Here is a 15,000-nt window from a genome sequence, read left to right on the forward strand (position 1 = left end):
GCCGACCGCCACAAGGCGACAGCCACCATCCCCAAGCGCCATCCCCGACCGCCACCAGCCGACCGCCACAAGGCGACAGCCACCATCCCCAAGCGCCACCCCCGACCGCCACCAGCCGACCGCCACAAGGCGACAGCCACCATCCCCAAGCGCCATCCCCGACCGCCACCAGCCGACCGCCACAAGGCGACAGCCACCATCCCCAAGCGCCACCCCCGACCGCCACCAGCCGACCGCCACAAGGCGACAGCCACCATCCCCAAGCGCCATCCCCGACCGCCACCCCCCGACCGCCACCAGCCGACCGCCACCAGCCGACCGCCACAAGGCGACAGCCACCATCCCCAAGCGCCACCCCCGACCGCCACCAGCCGACCGCCACCAGCCGACCGCCACAAGGCGACAGCCACCATCCCCAAGCGCCATCCCCGACCGCCACCACCCGACCGCCACCAGCCGACCGCCACCAGCCGACCGCCACAAGGCGACAGCCACCATCCCCAAGCGCCATCCCCGACCGCCACAAGGCGACCGCCACCAGCCGACCGCCACAAGGCGACAGCCACCATCCCCAAGCGCCACCAGCCGACCGCCACCAGCCGACCGCCACAAGGCGACAGCCACCATCCCCAAGCGCCACCCCCGACCGCCACCCCCCGACCGCCACCAGCCGACCGCCACAAGGCGACCGCCACAAGGCGACAGCCACCATCCCCAAGCGCCACCCCCGACCGCCACCCCCCGACCGCCACCAGCCGACCGCCACAAGGCGACAGCCACCATCCCCAAGCGCCATCCCCGACCGCCACCCCCCGACCGCCACAAGGCGACCGCCACCAGCCGACCGCCACAAGGCGACAGCCACCATCCCCAAGCGCCACCCCCGACCGCCGCCCCCCGACCGCCCCAAGGCGACCGCCACCAGCCGACCGCCACAAGGCGACAGCCACCATCCCCAAGCGCCATCCCCGACCGCCACCAGCCGACCGCCACCAGCCGACCGCCACAAGGCGACAGCCACCATCCCCAAGCGCCATCCCCGACCGCCACCAGCCGACCGCCACAAGGCGACAGCCACCATCCCCAAGCGCCATCCCCGACCGCCACCAGCCGACCGCCACCAGCCGACCGCCACCAGCCGACCGCCACAAGGCGACAGCCACCATCCCCAAGCGCCACCCCCGACCGCCACCAGCCGACCGCCACAAGGCGACAGCCACCATCCCCAAGCGCCATCCCCGACCGCCACCAGCCGACCGCCACAAGGCGACAGCCACCATCCCCAAGCGCCACCCCCGACCGCCACCAGCCGACCGCCACCAGCCGACCGCCACAAGGCGACAGCCACCATCCCCAAGCGCCACCCCCGACCGCCACCAGCCGACCGCCACCAGCCGACCGCCACAAGGCGACAGCCACCATCCCCAAGCGCCATCCCCGACCGCCACCACCCGACCGCCACCAGCCGACCGCCACCAGCCGACCGCCACAAGGCGACAGCCACCATCCCCAAGCGCCACCCCCGACCGCCACCAGCCGACCGCCACAAGGCGACAGCCACCATCCCCAAGCGCCATCCCCGACCGCCACCAGCCGACCGCCACCAGCCGACCGCCACCGGCCGACCGCCACCGGCCGTTCGCGGTGTGCGCCGCCGTTCCCCAAGCACCCTCCGGGACGAAGCCGGAGCCGGAGAATAGCAGCGGCCGTGCGTAAAAGCTGCGGCCGGGCCTCGCGGAAGGTCCCCGGGCAGCGAGCTGCCGAGCCCCGGCCTCCAGCTTCCACCAGATAATAGGACCGGGCGCGCGCAAAAGCTGCGGCCGGGCCTGGCGGAAGGTCCTCGGGCATCCAGCGAGATCACACGGCCCCCACCGGAGGCGGCTAGCGCCTCCGTAGAGTAGTGCCGGCCCGTGGAAGCGGCCGCCCGTCAGCCTGCGTTGCCGCTGGTCGAAAAATGCACTAAGTGCCAAACCCCATTCATTTACAACGGCGTGTCCGCCAGAGGGCGCACTTCCCCCGGCGGACCAGCCGGCGGGGCTCGTTAGAGAGTGTATCCGCCTGGCAGTGCCTCCTGGACGGCCTGTATTCCGGACCGCGACCGCTAACTTACGGGAGCCTAAACGGCCCGCGGACCAGCCGGCGGGTCCTCCGTGAAAGCCTATCCGCCTGGCGGTGCCTCCTGGACGGCCTGGATTCCGGACCGCGACCGCTAACTTACGGGACCCTAAACGGCCCGCGGACCAGCCGGCGGCTCCTCCGTGAAAGCCTATCCGCCTGGCGGTGGCTCCGGGCCGGCCTGGATTCCGGACCGCCACCGCTCACTCGCGGGACCCTAATCGGCCCGCGGACCAGCCGGCGGGACCTCCGTGAAAGCCTATCCGCCTGGCGGTGCCTCCTGGACGGCCTGGATTCCGGACCGCGACCGCTAACTTACGGGACCCTAAACGGCCCGCGGACCAGCCGGCGGCTCCTCCGTGAAAGCCTATCCGCCTGGCGGTGGCTCCGGGCCGGCCTGGATTCCGGACCGCCACCGCTCACTCGCGGGACCCTAATCGGCCCGCGGACCAGCCGGCGGGACCTCCGTGAAAGCCTATCCGCCTGGCGGTGCCTCCTGGCCGGCCTGGATTCCGGACCGCCACCGCTCACTCGCGGGACCCTAATCGGCCCGCGGACCAGCCGGCGGATCCTCCGTGAAAGCCTATCCGCCTTCGCCGGTTCCCCGGCCGGCCACGGGTGGCGAGAATCCGGCCTCCTCGCCCGGAGCGCGCTTCGACTTGGGCGAAAAATGCACCAAGTGCCAAACCCCATTCATTTACAACGGCGTGTCCGCCAGAGGGCGCACTTCCTCCGGCCGGCGGGGCTCGTTAGAGACCGCGTCCGCCTTGGCCGGTTCCCCGGCCGGCCACGGGTGGCGAGAATCCGGCCTCCTCGCCCGGAGCGCGCTTCGACTTGGGCGAAAAATGCACCAAGTGCCAAACCCCATTCATTTACAACGGCGTGTCCGCCAGAGGGCGCACTTCCTCCGGCCGGCGGGGCTCGTTAGAGAGCGCGTCCGCCTTGGCCGGTTCCCCGGCCGGCCACGGGTGGCGAGAATCCGGCCTCCTCGCCCGGAGCGCGCTTCGACTTGGGCGAAAAATGCACCAAGTGCCAAACCCCATTCATTTACAACGGCGTGTCCGCCAGAGGGCGCACTTCCTCCGGCCGGCGGGGCTCGTTAGAGACCGCGTCCGCCTTGGCCGGTTCCCCGGCCGGCCACGGGTGGCGAGAATCCGGCCTCCTCGCCCGGAGCGCGCTTCGACTTGGGCGAAAAATGCACCAAGTGCCAAACCCCATTCATTTACAACGGCGTGTCCGCCAGAGGGCGCACTTCCTCCGGCCGGCGGGGCTCGTTAGAGAGCGCGTCCGCCTTGGCCGGTTCCCCGGCCGGCCACGGGTGGCGAGAATCCGGCCTCCTCGCCCGGAGCGCGCTTCGACTTGGGCGAAAAATGCACCAAGTGCCAAACCCCATTCATTTACAACGGCGTGTCCGCCAGAGGGCGCACTTCCTCCGGCCGGCGGGGCTCGTTAGAGAGCGCGTCCGCCTTCGCCGGTTCCCCGGTCGGCCGCGAACGGCGAAAAGCCGGCCTCTTCCCCCGGAGCCCGGTCGGCGAATTATTATTTATTTATTTATTTATTTTTTTTCCAAAGTGCCAACGGCTCTCGCGCCGCGATGCGTCCGCCTTCGCCGGTTCCCCGGTCGGCCACGAAGTATTGCGCATGATTATACGCGATGTTAATATTTATTTAATTATTAAATAAATACATACATGTGTTTATTAATAATATACGCGATGTTAATATTTATTTAATTATTACCTATATTATGAATAAACTAACGGTGATTTTACACGATTTGACTACATACGTGACCGTGATATAGTGCCGAGGGCTCCCGCGCCGTCACGCGTCCGCCTTGGCAGGGGTCGCCCGCGGCAGCGAGCGTTCGGCTCGCGGGGGTCCGCGGGGTGTTATTAGGGAGTGCGGCAGCCGTGCCGAGGCTCCGGCCGGCCGCCGGAAGTCCGGCGGGGGAGCGTCGGAGCTCCGCGAGGCCGGCCGGGGAGCCTCTTAGTCATCGCCCGCGCTCGCGGTGGTCCCGGTCGCTTAAAGTGCCACGGGAGGCGTAGCGATGCCAGTGAGTGTGCGCCAAGTGCGAGAGGCGGTGCATTTACGCGCCGTGTCCGCGAGAGGGAGGCAATTCCCCGTTGCGACCTCCGGGAGATCAGCGGGCCGTTCAAATCGCTTAGCCGGGGTGCCGGGAGCCTCCTCGGGCGTCGAGTTAGGAGGGGGGCGCGCGGAGAACCGGCCGGAGGTCCCCTGGAAGCTCAGCGGGCCGTGGGAAACGCTTGGCCGGGGTGCCGGGAGCCTCGGCCGGCTTAAAAGTGAGGAGGAAAGCGCGCGGAGAACCGGCCGGAGGTCCCCTGGAAACTCAGCGGGACGTGGGAAAAAGCTCAGCCGGGGTGCCGGGAGCCTCGGCCGGCTTAAAAGTGAGGAGGAAAGCGCGCGGAGAACCGGCCGGAGGTCCCCTGGAAACTCAGCGGGACGTGGGAAAAAGCTCAGCCGGGGTGCCGGAAGCCTCGGCCGGCTTAAAACGTGAGGAGGAAAGCACCGGGAGAACCGGCTGGAGGTCTTCTGGAAGCTCAGCGGGCCGTGGAGAAAGCTTAGCCGGGGTGCCGGAAGCCTCGGCCGGCTTAAAATGTGAGGAGGAAACCGGCTGGACGTCTTCTGGAAGATCAGCGGGCCGTGGAAAATGCTAAGCCGAGGTGCTGGTTGTCGAATAAGGCTCCGCCATCTCGTAGAAGGTGCTAATAAAGTTCATATCCGCTCGGCTGGAGGTAATTGGCCAGCGGACCGGCCGCCGGGACCTCCGTGACCGCCTATCCGCCTGGCGGTGCCTCCTGGCCGGCGTGCATTCCGGGCCGCGACCGCTCACTTACGGGACCCTGATTGGCCCGCGGACCGGCCGGCGGGACCTCCGTGACAGCCTACCCGCCTGGCGGTGGCTGCTGGCCGGCGCGGATTCCGGGCCGCGACCGCTAACTTACGGGACCCTAATTGGCCCGCGGACCAGCTGGCGGGACCTCCGTGACAGCCTACCCGCCTGGCGGTGGCTGCTGGCCGGCGCGGATTCCGGGCCGCGACCGCTAACTTACGGGACCCTAATTGGCCCGCGGACCAGCTGGCGGGACCTCCGTGAAAGCCCATCCGCCTGCCGGTGCCTCCTGGCCGGCGTGGATTCCGGGCCGCGACCGCTAACTTACGGGACCATAAATGGCCCGCGGACCAGCTGGCGGGACCTCCGTGACCGCCTATCCGCCTGGCGGTGCCTCCTGGCCGGCCTGGATTCCGGGCCGCGACCGCTCACCTACGGGACCCTAAATGGCCCGCGGACCAGCCGGCGGGACCTCCGTGACAGCCTACCCGCCTCCCGGTGGCTGCTGGCCGGCGCGGATTCCGGGCCGCGACCGCTAACTTACGGGACCCCAATTGGCCCGCGGACCAGCCGGCGGGACCCCCGTGACCGCCTATCCGCCTTGGCCGGTTCCCCGGCCGGCCACGGATGGCGAGAATCCGGCCTCCTCGCCCGGAGCGCTCGTCGGCTTCGGCGAAAAATGCACTAAGTGCCAAACCCCATTCATTTACAATGGCGTGTCCGCCAGAGGGCGCAGTTCCCCCCGCGGACCGGCCGGCGGGACCTCCGTGACAGCCTATCCGCCTGGCGGTGGCTGCGGGCCGGCGCGAATTCCGGGCCGCGACCGCTAACTTACGGGACCCCGATTGGCCCGCGGACCAGCCGGCGGGACCTCCGTGACCGCCTATCCGCCTGCGCTGGTTCCCCGGCCGGCGCGAATTCCGGGCCGCGACCGCTAACTTACGGGACCCCGATTGGCCCGCGGACCAGCCGGCGGGACCTCCGTGACCGCCTATCCGCCTGCGCTGGTTCCCCGGCCGGCGCGAATTCCGGGCCGCGACCGCTAACTTACGGGACCCCGATTGGCCCGCGGACCAGCCGGCGGGACCTCCGTGACCGCCTATCCGCCTGCGCTGGTTCCCCGGCCGGCGCGAATTCCGGGCCGCGACCGCTAACTTACGGGACCCCAATTGGCCCGCGGACCAGCCGGCGGGACCTCCGTGACCGCCTATCCGCCTCCGCTGGTTCCCCCCTCGGCGTGGATTCCGGACCGCGACCGCTAAATTACGGGACCCAAATTGGCCCGCGGACCAGCCGGCGGGACCTCCGTGACCGCCTATCCGCCTTCGCTGGTTCCCCGGTCGGCCACAGATGACGAATATTCGGCCTCTCGCTCTGGAAGTCCTGCCGACTTAGCCGAAAATTTTCTAAGTGCCATCGGCTCTCGCTCGGAAAAGTGTCCGCCTCGTCTGGTTCCCCAGCTCGGCCTCAGAATTCGAAAATTCGGCCTCTCTGAGGTACCAGGGGTAGGCTTTATGTACTTGGTCCCCCCAGTTAGTGTACTCATCACTTTACCCCCCTTTCGCAAAATATAGTCGGCACGTATGTGCAGAACTGTTTATTTTCATTTTAAAAATTTTCTAAGTGCCAGCGGAAGCTGTCACACGAACTGTCCGAGCTACCACGGTGCCCATCCCGGGCAGTGACGGCAAAAGGCCGATGTGTGTTTGATGGAAGTCTGAATAATTTCTAAGTGCCAACGGCTCAACCGCCGTAAAGTGTCCGCCTCGGCTGGTTCTCCCGGTCGGCCCGAACGAGCGAAAATTCGGCCTCTTCCCCTGGAGGTCCGGAACATTTGGCGAATATTTTCAAAGTGCCAACGGCTGTTCCGCCGTAACGTGTCCGACCCGGCTGGTTCCTCCGGTCGGCCCGAACGAGCGAAAATTCGGCCTCTTCCCCTGGAGGTCCGGAACATTTTGGCGAATATTTTCAAAGTGCCAACGGCTGTTGCGCCGTAACGTGTCCGACCCGGCCGGTTCCTCCGGTCGGCCCGAACGAGCGAAAATTCGGCCTCTTCCCCTGGAGGTCCGGAACATTTTGGCGAATATTTTCAAAGTGCCAACGGCCGTTCCGCCGTAAAGTGTCCTACCCGGCTGGTTCCTTCGGTCGGCCCGAACGAGCGAAAATTCGGCCTCTTCCCCTGGAGGTCCGGAACATTTTGGCGAATATTTTCAAAGTGCCAACGGCTGTATCGCCGTAACGTGTCCGACCCGGCTGGTTCCTCCGGTCGGCCCGAACGAGCGAAAATTCGGCCTCTTCCCCTGGAGGTCCGGACGACTTTGGCGAATATTTTCTAAGTGCGAACGGCTGTTGCGCCGTAACGTGTCCGACCCGGCTGGTTCCTCCGGTCGGCCCGAACGAGCGAAAATTCGGCCTCTTCCCCTGGAGGTCCGGAACATTTTGGCGAATATTTTCAAAGTGCCAACGGCTGTTGCGCCGTAACGTGTCCGACCCGGCCGGTTCCTCCGGTCGGCCCGAACGAGCGAAAATTCGGCCTCTTCCCCTGGAGGTCCTGTGAAGTTTAACGAATATTTTCTAAGTGCGAACGGCTCTTCCGCCGTAACGTGTCCGACCCGGCTGGTTCCTCCGGTCGGCCTGAACGAGCGAAAATTCGGCCTCTTCCCCTGGAGGTCCTGTCAAGTTTAACGAATATTTTCTAAGTGCCATCGGCTCTTCCGCCGTAAGGTGTCCGACTCGGCCGGTTCCCCTAGTCGGCCAAATAATGTGACAATTCGGCCTCTCGCTCTGGAAGTCCGGCCAACTTCTGCGAATATTTTCTAAGTGCCATCGGCTCTTCCGCCGTAATGTGTCCGACTCGGCCGGTTCCTCCGGTCGGCCTGAACGAGCGAAAATTCGGCCTCTTCCCCTGGAGGTCCTGTCAAGTTTAACGAATATTTTCTAAGTGCCATCGGCTCTTCCGCCGTAAGGTGTCCGACTCGGCCGGTTCCTCCGGTCGGCCTGAACGAGCGAAAATTCGGCCTCTTCCCCTGGAGGTCCTGTCAAGTTTAACGAATATTTTCTAAGTGCCATCGGCTCTTCCGCCGTAAGGTGTCCGACTCGGCCGGTTCCTCCGGTCGGCCTGAACGAGCGAAAATTCGGCCTCTTCCCCTGGAGGTCCTGTCAAGTTTAACGAATATTTTCTAAGTGCCATCGGCTCTTCCGCCGTAAGGTGTCCGACTCGGCCGGTTCCTCCGGTCGGCCTGAACGAGCGAAAATTCGGCCTCTTCCCCTGGAGGTCCTGTCAAGTTTAACGAATATTTTCTAAGTGCCATCGGCTCTTCCGCCGTAAGGTGTCCGACTCGGCCGGTTCCTCCGGTCGGCCTGAACAAGCGAAAATTCGGCCTCTTCCCCTGGAGGTCCTGTCAAGTTTAACGAATATTTTCTAAGTGCGAACGGCTCTTCCGCCGTAAGGTGTCCGACCCGGCCGGTTCCTCCGGTCGGCCCGAACGAGCGAAAATTCGGCCTCTTCCCCTGGAGGTCCTGTCAAGTTTAACGAATATTTTCTAAGTGCCATCGGCTCTTCCGCCGTAAGGTGTCCGTCTCGGCCGGTTCCTCCGGTCGGCCTGAACGAGCGAAAATTCGGCCTCTTCCCCTGGAGGTCCTGTCAAGTTTAACGAATATTTTCTAAGTGCCATCGGCTCTTCCGCCGTAAGGTGTCCGACTCGGCCGGTTCCTCCGGTCGGCCTGAACAAGCGAAAATTCGGCCTCTTCCCCTGGAGGTCCGTTCAAGTTTAACGAATATTTTCTAAGTGCCATCGGCTCTTCCGCCGTAAGGTGTCCGACTCGGCTGGTTCCCGATGTCGGCCAGAACAAGTGGAAACTCGGCCTCTTCCCCTGGAGGTCAGTTGAAGTTTAACGAATATTTTCAAAGTGCCAACGGCTGCTCCGCCGTAAAGCGTCCGACTCGGCTGGTTCCCGATGTCGGCCAGAACAAGTGAAAATTCGGCCTCTTCCCCTGGAGGTCCGTTCAAGATTAACGAATATTTTCTAAGTGCCAACGGCTGCTCCGCCGTAAAGCGTCCGACTCGGCTGGTTCCCGATGTCGGCCAGAACAAGTGAACATTCGGCCTCTTCCCCTGGAGGTCCGTTCAAGATTAACGAATATCTTCTAAGTGCCAACGGCTCTTGCGCCGAAAAGCGTCCGCCTGGGCTGGTTCCTGATGTCGGCCAGAACAAGTGAAAATTCGGCCTCTTCCCCTGGAGGTCCGTTCAAGATTAACGAATATTTTCTAAGTGCCAACGGCTCTTGCGCCGAAAAGCGTCCGCCTCGGCTGGTTCCCGCGGTCGGACACAAAATGTGTCAATTCGGCCTCTCTGAGGTACCAGGGGTGGGCTTTATGTACTTGGTCCCCCCACTTAGTGTACTCATCACTTTACCCCCCTTTCGCAAAATATAGTCGGCACGTATGTGCAGAACTGTTTATTTTCATTTTAAAAATTGTCTAAGTGCCAGCGGAAGCTGTCACACGAACTGTCCGAGCTACCACGGTGCCCATCCCGGGCAGTGACGGCAAAAGGCCGATGTGTGTTTATGGAAGTCTGAATAATTTCTAAGTGCCAACGGCTGCTCCGCCGTAAAGTGTCCGCCTCGGCTGGTTCCCTTGGTCGGCCAGAACAAGTGAAAATTCGGCCTCTTCCCCTGGAGGTCCGGAACATTTTGGCGAATATTTCCTAAGTGCCAACGGCTGCTCCGCCGTAAAGTGTCCGCCTCGGCCGGTTCACCCGGTCGGCCAGAACAAGTGAAAATTTGGCCTCTTCCCCTGGAGGTCCGGAACATTTTGGCGAATATTTCCTAAGTGCCAACGGCTGCTCCGCCGTAAAGTGTCCGACTCGGCTGGTTCCCGATGTCGGCCAGAACAAGTGAAAATTCGGCCTCTTCCCCTGGAGGTCCGTTCAAGATTAACGAATATTTCCTAAGTGCCAACGGCTGCTCCGCCGTAAAGCGTCCGACTCGGCTGGTTCCCGATGTCGGCCAGAACAAGTGAAAATTCGGCCTCTTCCCCTGGAGGTCCGTTCAAGATTAACGAATATTTCCTAAGTGCCAACGGCTGCTCCGCCGTAAAGCGTCCGACTCGGCTGGTTCCCGATGTCGGCCAGAACAAGTGAAAAATCGGCCTCTTCCCCTGGAAGTCCGGCCGAGTTAAGGCAAATATTTCCTAAGTGCCAACGGCTGCTCAGCCTTAAAGTGTCCGACTCGGCTGGTTCCCGATGTCGGCCAGAACAAGTGAAAATCCGGCCTCTTCCCCTGGAAGTCCGGCCGAGTTAAGGCAAATATTTCCTAAGTGCCAACGGCTGCTCAGCCTTAAAGTGTCCGACTCGGCTGGTTCCCGATGTCGGCCAGAACAAGTGAAAATCCGGCCTCTTCCCCTGGAAGTCCGGCCGAGTTAAGGCAAATATTTCCTAAGTGCCAACGGCTGCTCAGCCTTAAAGTGTCCGACTCGGCTGGTTCCCGATGTCGGCCAGAACAAGTGAAAATCCGGCCTCTTCCCCTGGAAGTCCGGCCGAGTTAAGGCAAATATTTCCTAAGTGCCAACGGCTGCTCAGCCGTAAAGTGTCCGACTCGGCTGGTTCCCGATGTCGGCCAGAACAAGTGAAAATCCGGCCTCTTCCCCTGGAAGTCCGGCCGAGTTAAGGCAAATATTTCCCAAGTGCCAACGGCTGTTCCGCCGTAAAGGGTCCGACTCGGCTGGTTCCCGATGTCGGCCAGAACAAGTGAAAATCCGGCCTCTTCCCCTGGAAGTCCGGCCGAGTTAAGGCAAATATTTCCTAAGTGCCAACGGCTGTTCCGCCGTAAAGGGTCCGACTCGGCTGGTTCCCGATGTCGGCCAGAACAAGTGAAAAATCGGCCTCTTCCCCTGGAAGTCCGGCCGAGTTCGGCGAATAGTTCCTAAGTGCCAACGGCTGCTCCGCCGTAAAGAGTCCGACTGGGCTGGTTCCCGATGTCGGCCAGAACAAGTGAAAATCCGGCCTCTTCCCCTGGAAGTCCGGCCGAGTTAAGGCAAATATTTCCTAAGTGCCAACGGCTGTTCCGCCGTAAAGGGTCCGACTCGGCTGGTTCCCGATGTCGTCCAGAACAAGTGAAAAATTGGCCTCTTCCCCTGGAAGTCCGGCCGAGTTCGGCGAATATTTCCCAAGTGCCAACGGCTGTTCCGCCGTAAAGAGTCCGACTCGGCTGGTTCCCGATGTCGGCCAGAACAAGTGAAAATTCGGCCTCTTCCCCTGGAGGTCCGTTCAAGTTTGGGGAATATTTTCTAAGTGCCAACGGCTGCTCCGCCTTAAAGCGTCCGACTCGGCTGGTTCCCGATGTCGGCCAGAACAAGTGAAAATCCGGCCTCTTCCCCTGGAAGTCCGGCCGAGTTAAGGCAAATATTTCCTAAGTGCCAACGGCTGCTCAGCCTTAAAGGGCCCGACTCGGCTGGTTCCCGATGTCGGCCAGAACAAGTGACAATTCGGCCTCTTCCCCTGGAGGTCTTTTCAAGTTTAACGAATATTTTCTAAGTGCCAACGGCTGCTCCGCCTTAAAGCGTCCGACTCGGCTGGTTCCCGATGTCGGCCAGAACAAGTGACAATTCGGCCTCTTCCCCTGGAGGTCCTTTCAAGTTTAACGAATATTTTCTAAGTGCCAACGGCTGCTCCGCCTTAAAGAGTCCGACTCGGCTGGTTCCCGATGTCGGCCAGAACAGGTGAAAATTCGGCCTCTTCCCCTGGAGGTCCGTTCAAGTTTGGCGAATATTTTCTAAGTGCCAACGGCTGCTCCGCCTTAAAGTGTCCGACTCGGCTGGTTCCCGATGTCGGGCAGAACAAGTGACAATTCGGCCTCTTCCCCTGGAAGTCCGGCCGAGTTTGGCGAATATTTTCTAAGTGCCAACGGCTGCTCCGCCGTAAAGAGTCCGACTCGGCTGGTTCCCGATGTCGGCCAGAAAAAGTGACAATTCGGCCTCTTCCCCTGGAGGTCCTTTGAAGTTTAGCGAATATTTTCTAAGTGCCAACGGCTCTTGCGCCGAAAAGCGTCCGCCTCGGCTGGTTCCCGCGGTCGGCCGTAATAGGCGAAAATTCGGCCTCTTCCCCTGGAGCGACCTCCAAATTTGGGCGAAATTTTTCTAAGTGCCTAAAGGTACCAGGGGTTTGGGTACCAGGGGTGCAGTACGAACTGGTCTTTTGTCAACCCATGTACTTTTTCTAGAGTACATGGGTTGGTCCCCCCACTTAGTGTACTCATCACTTTACCCCCCTTTCGCAAAATATAGTCAGAACGAGCATGGGGGACGCAATTGTTTTCCATGCAAATCAATTGGGCCTGGTCCGAGCGCTGGTAACGGCCGCCAGCAAGCGTCCCCTGCTCGGATAGCAGAACTGAAGAAGGCACGGCACTTCCAGAGAGAGAGAGAAAATTTTCTAAGTGCCACATTTCTCAAAAATTTTCAAAGTGCCACATCTCTCAAAAAATTTCTAAGTGCCACATCTCTCAAAAACTTTCTAAGTGCCACATCTCTGAAAAACTTTCTAAGTGCCACATCTCTGAAAAAACTTTCTAAGTGCCACGTCTCTGAAAAACTTTCTAAGTGCCACAGCACGGCTGTGAAATATTCAAAGTCCTACAGGCATTGGCAGAATGCGCGGACGGCCGTCTGCTCCCGGCGGCCGCCGCGAAGCTACTACCCCCCTCCCGGGGACGGCTGTCTGCTCCCGGCAGCCGTCCTTACCCCCCTCCCCCGTTTGCACCGCCTGAAGTTAGACCCGCCTTGGTAGGGCCCCCACCGGCCCCGGCTCGCCGGCGTTGGGTGGACGGTTCCTGCCCACTTGCGGGTCCCGGTCGCTTGGCAACCGACCGGGGAGGACCAGCCGCCTCCTTAAACACAGGCTGGAAGGGAAATCCGATCAAGCTACGGAGGACCGGCCGCCTCCTTAAACACAGGCCGGAAGGGAAATCCGATCAAGCTACGGAGGACCGGTCGCCTCCCTAAACACAGGCCGGGCAAAAATCTGCGAATGGGCCCGTCAAGGGTAGTGGGTCATCCAAGGAGGGAGGTACCGGCCGCCTCCTTAAACACAGGCCGGGCAAAAATCTGCGAATGGCCCGTCAAGGGTAGAAGGTCATCCAAGGAGGGAGGTACCGGCCGCCTCCTTAAACACAGGCCGGGCAAAAATCTGCGAATGGCCCGTCAAGGGTAGAAGGTCATCCAAGGAGGGAGGTACCGGCCGCCTCCTTAAACACAGGCCGGGCAAAAATCTGCGAATGGCCCGTCAAGGGTAGAAGGTCATCCAAGGAGGGAGGTACCGGCCGCCTCCTTAAACACAGGCCGGGCAAAAATCTGCGAATGGCCCGTCAAGGGTAGAAGGTCATCCAAGGAGGGAGGTACCGGCCGCCTCCTTAAACACAGGCCGGGCAAAAATCTGCGAATGGCCGGTCAAGGGTTGTTGGTCATCCAAGGAGGGAGGTACCGGCCGCCTCCTTAAACACAGGCCGGGCAAAAATCTGCGAACGGCCCGTCAAGGGTTCTGTCTCATCCAAGAAAGGGGTACCGGCCGCCTCAGAGGCCGGAGCGAAGGGGGCGAAAGGCTGTCGATGGGGAAGGATCGGGGCCACGGCTAATCTAGCGATGCCCGCGTCGGGCGGTCACTCCGACGAATGAGCGGGGCCGAATCCGGCGCGAGGCGGCCTTCAGGCACGTGGTTCGAGACGACCTCACCCGGCTCTAGCCCGGAGGATCGGAGGCAACGGCCGTCTCCTTAAGCTAAGGCCGGACGAAAATCTGCGGATGCGGTCCATCCAAGGCAGACGGAGGTACCGGCCGCCTCGGTAAACAAAGCCCGGGCAAAAATCTGCGAACGGCCCGTCAAGGGTTCTGTCTCATCCAAGAAAGGGGTACCGGCCGCCTCAGAGGCCGGAGCGAAGGGGGCGAAAGGCTGTCGATGGGGAAGGATCGGGGCCACGGCTAATCTAGCGATGCCCGCGTCGGGCGGTCACTCCGACGAATGAGCGGGGCCGAATCCGGCGCGAGGCGGCCTTCAGGCACGTGGTTCGAGACGACCTCACCCGGCTCTAGCCCGGAGCGAAAAAAACACTCTTATAACCTGACCGACATGCGCCCATGACCCGCCTTGGTAGGGCCCCCACCGGCCCCGGCTACCGCCGGCGTTGGGTGGACGGTTCCTCCCCACTTGCGGGTCGCACTCCAGCGCTACGGCCGCCGCGCGAGCGCGCGCCCCGCGCCGCCCGCGCAGGCCTAGCGCGAACCGTACGGCAGCGAAACCGAGACGCCCCGGCTCAACCTCACCCAGAGGCCATCCACGGAGGCCGAGCGCGCGATCCGACTTGCGGCACGCCACGTGGGCGTCCGCCGGCCGCGCCGGTCGACCGCGAAACCGATTTCTCAAAGACCAAGCCCGAGTCCCAACCTCCGCACATATCCGCACACGCCTTCCCGACCACCGCGAAGCGGGAGGCGTCTATCGTGGCCGCCGGGGCGTATGACCCCTCCGCGTGAGGCGTGCGGGCTCGGGGGGGCCGCAACGACCGAGTCTGACTCGGACGGGGCGCAGCTTCCCTCCCGGTCGCAGCATCAGCGCCGAACGCGCGACGTCACCAGCCCCCCGGAACGGTTCGTCGGGAGCGCGGCAATGGCCCACATCTCACCTCGCCAGCCGGCCGCAGCGGGCCGCGCCGAACCGAGTCTGACTCGGGGTGCGCACAGTCCCGTCTGGGTCACGGAGGCGACGAGCTGTGACCGCCACCGTCGCCCCTTCGTCCTTCCGGATCCCCCCAGCGCCGGCAAAACTCCGCATCCTGGCCGCATCGCGTGACCGGGCGGGCCGCAACGACCGAGTCTGACTCGGACGGGGCGCAGCTTCCCGCCTCGGGCCATCGCAAAGCGTGCCTCGCGCGGGCAAAGTCGCCGGCGCAGCGCCGCGCCCCTCGACAAGAGCGAGCCTCAGCCGGGCCGCGACGACCGAGTCTGACTCGGACGGAGCGCAGCTTCCCGCCTGGGTCA

Source organism: Syngnathus scovelli, unplaced genomic scaffold, assembly GCF_024217435.2.
Source record: "Syngnathus scovelli strain Florida unplaced genomic scaffold, RoL_Ssco_1.2 HiC_scaffold_305, whole genome shotgun sequence".
In the NCBI taxonomy this organism is placed as follows: Eukaryota; Metazoa; Chordata; class Actinopteri; order Syngnathiformes; family Syngnathidae; genus Syngnathus; species Syngnathus scovelli.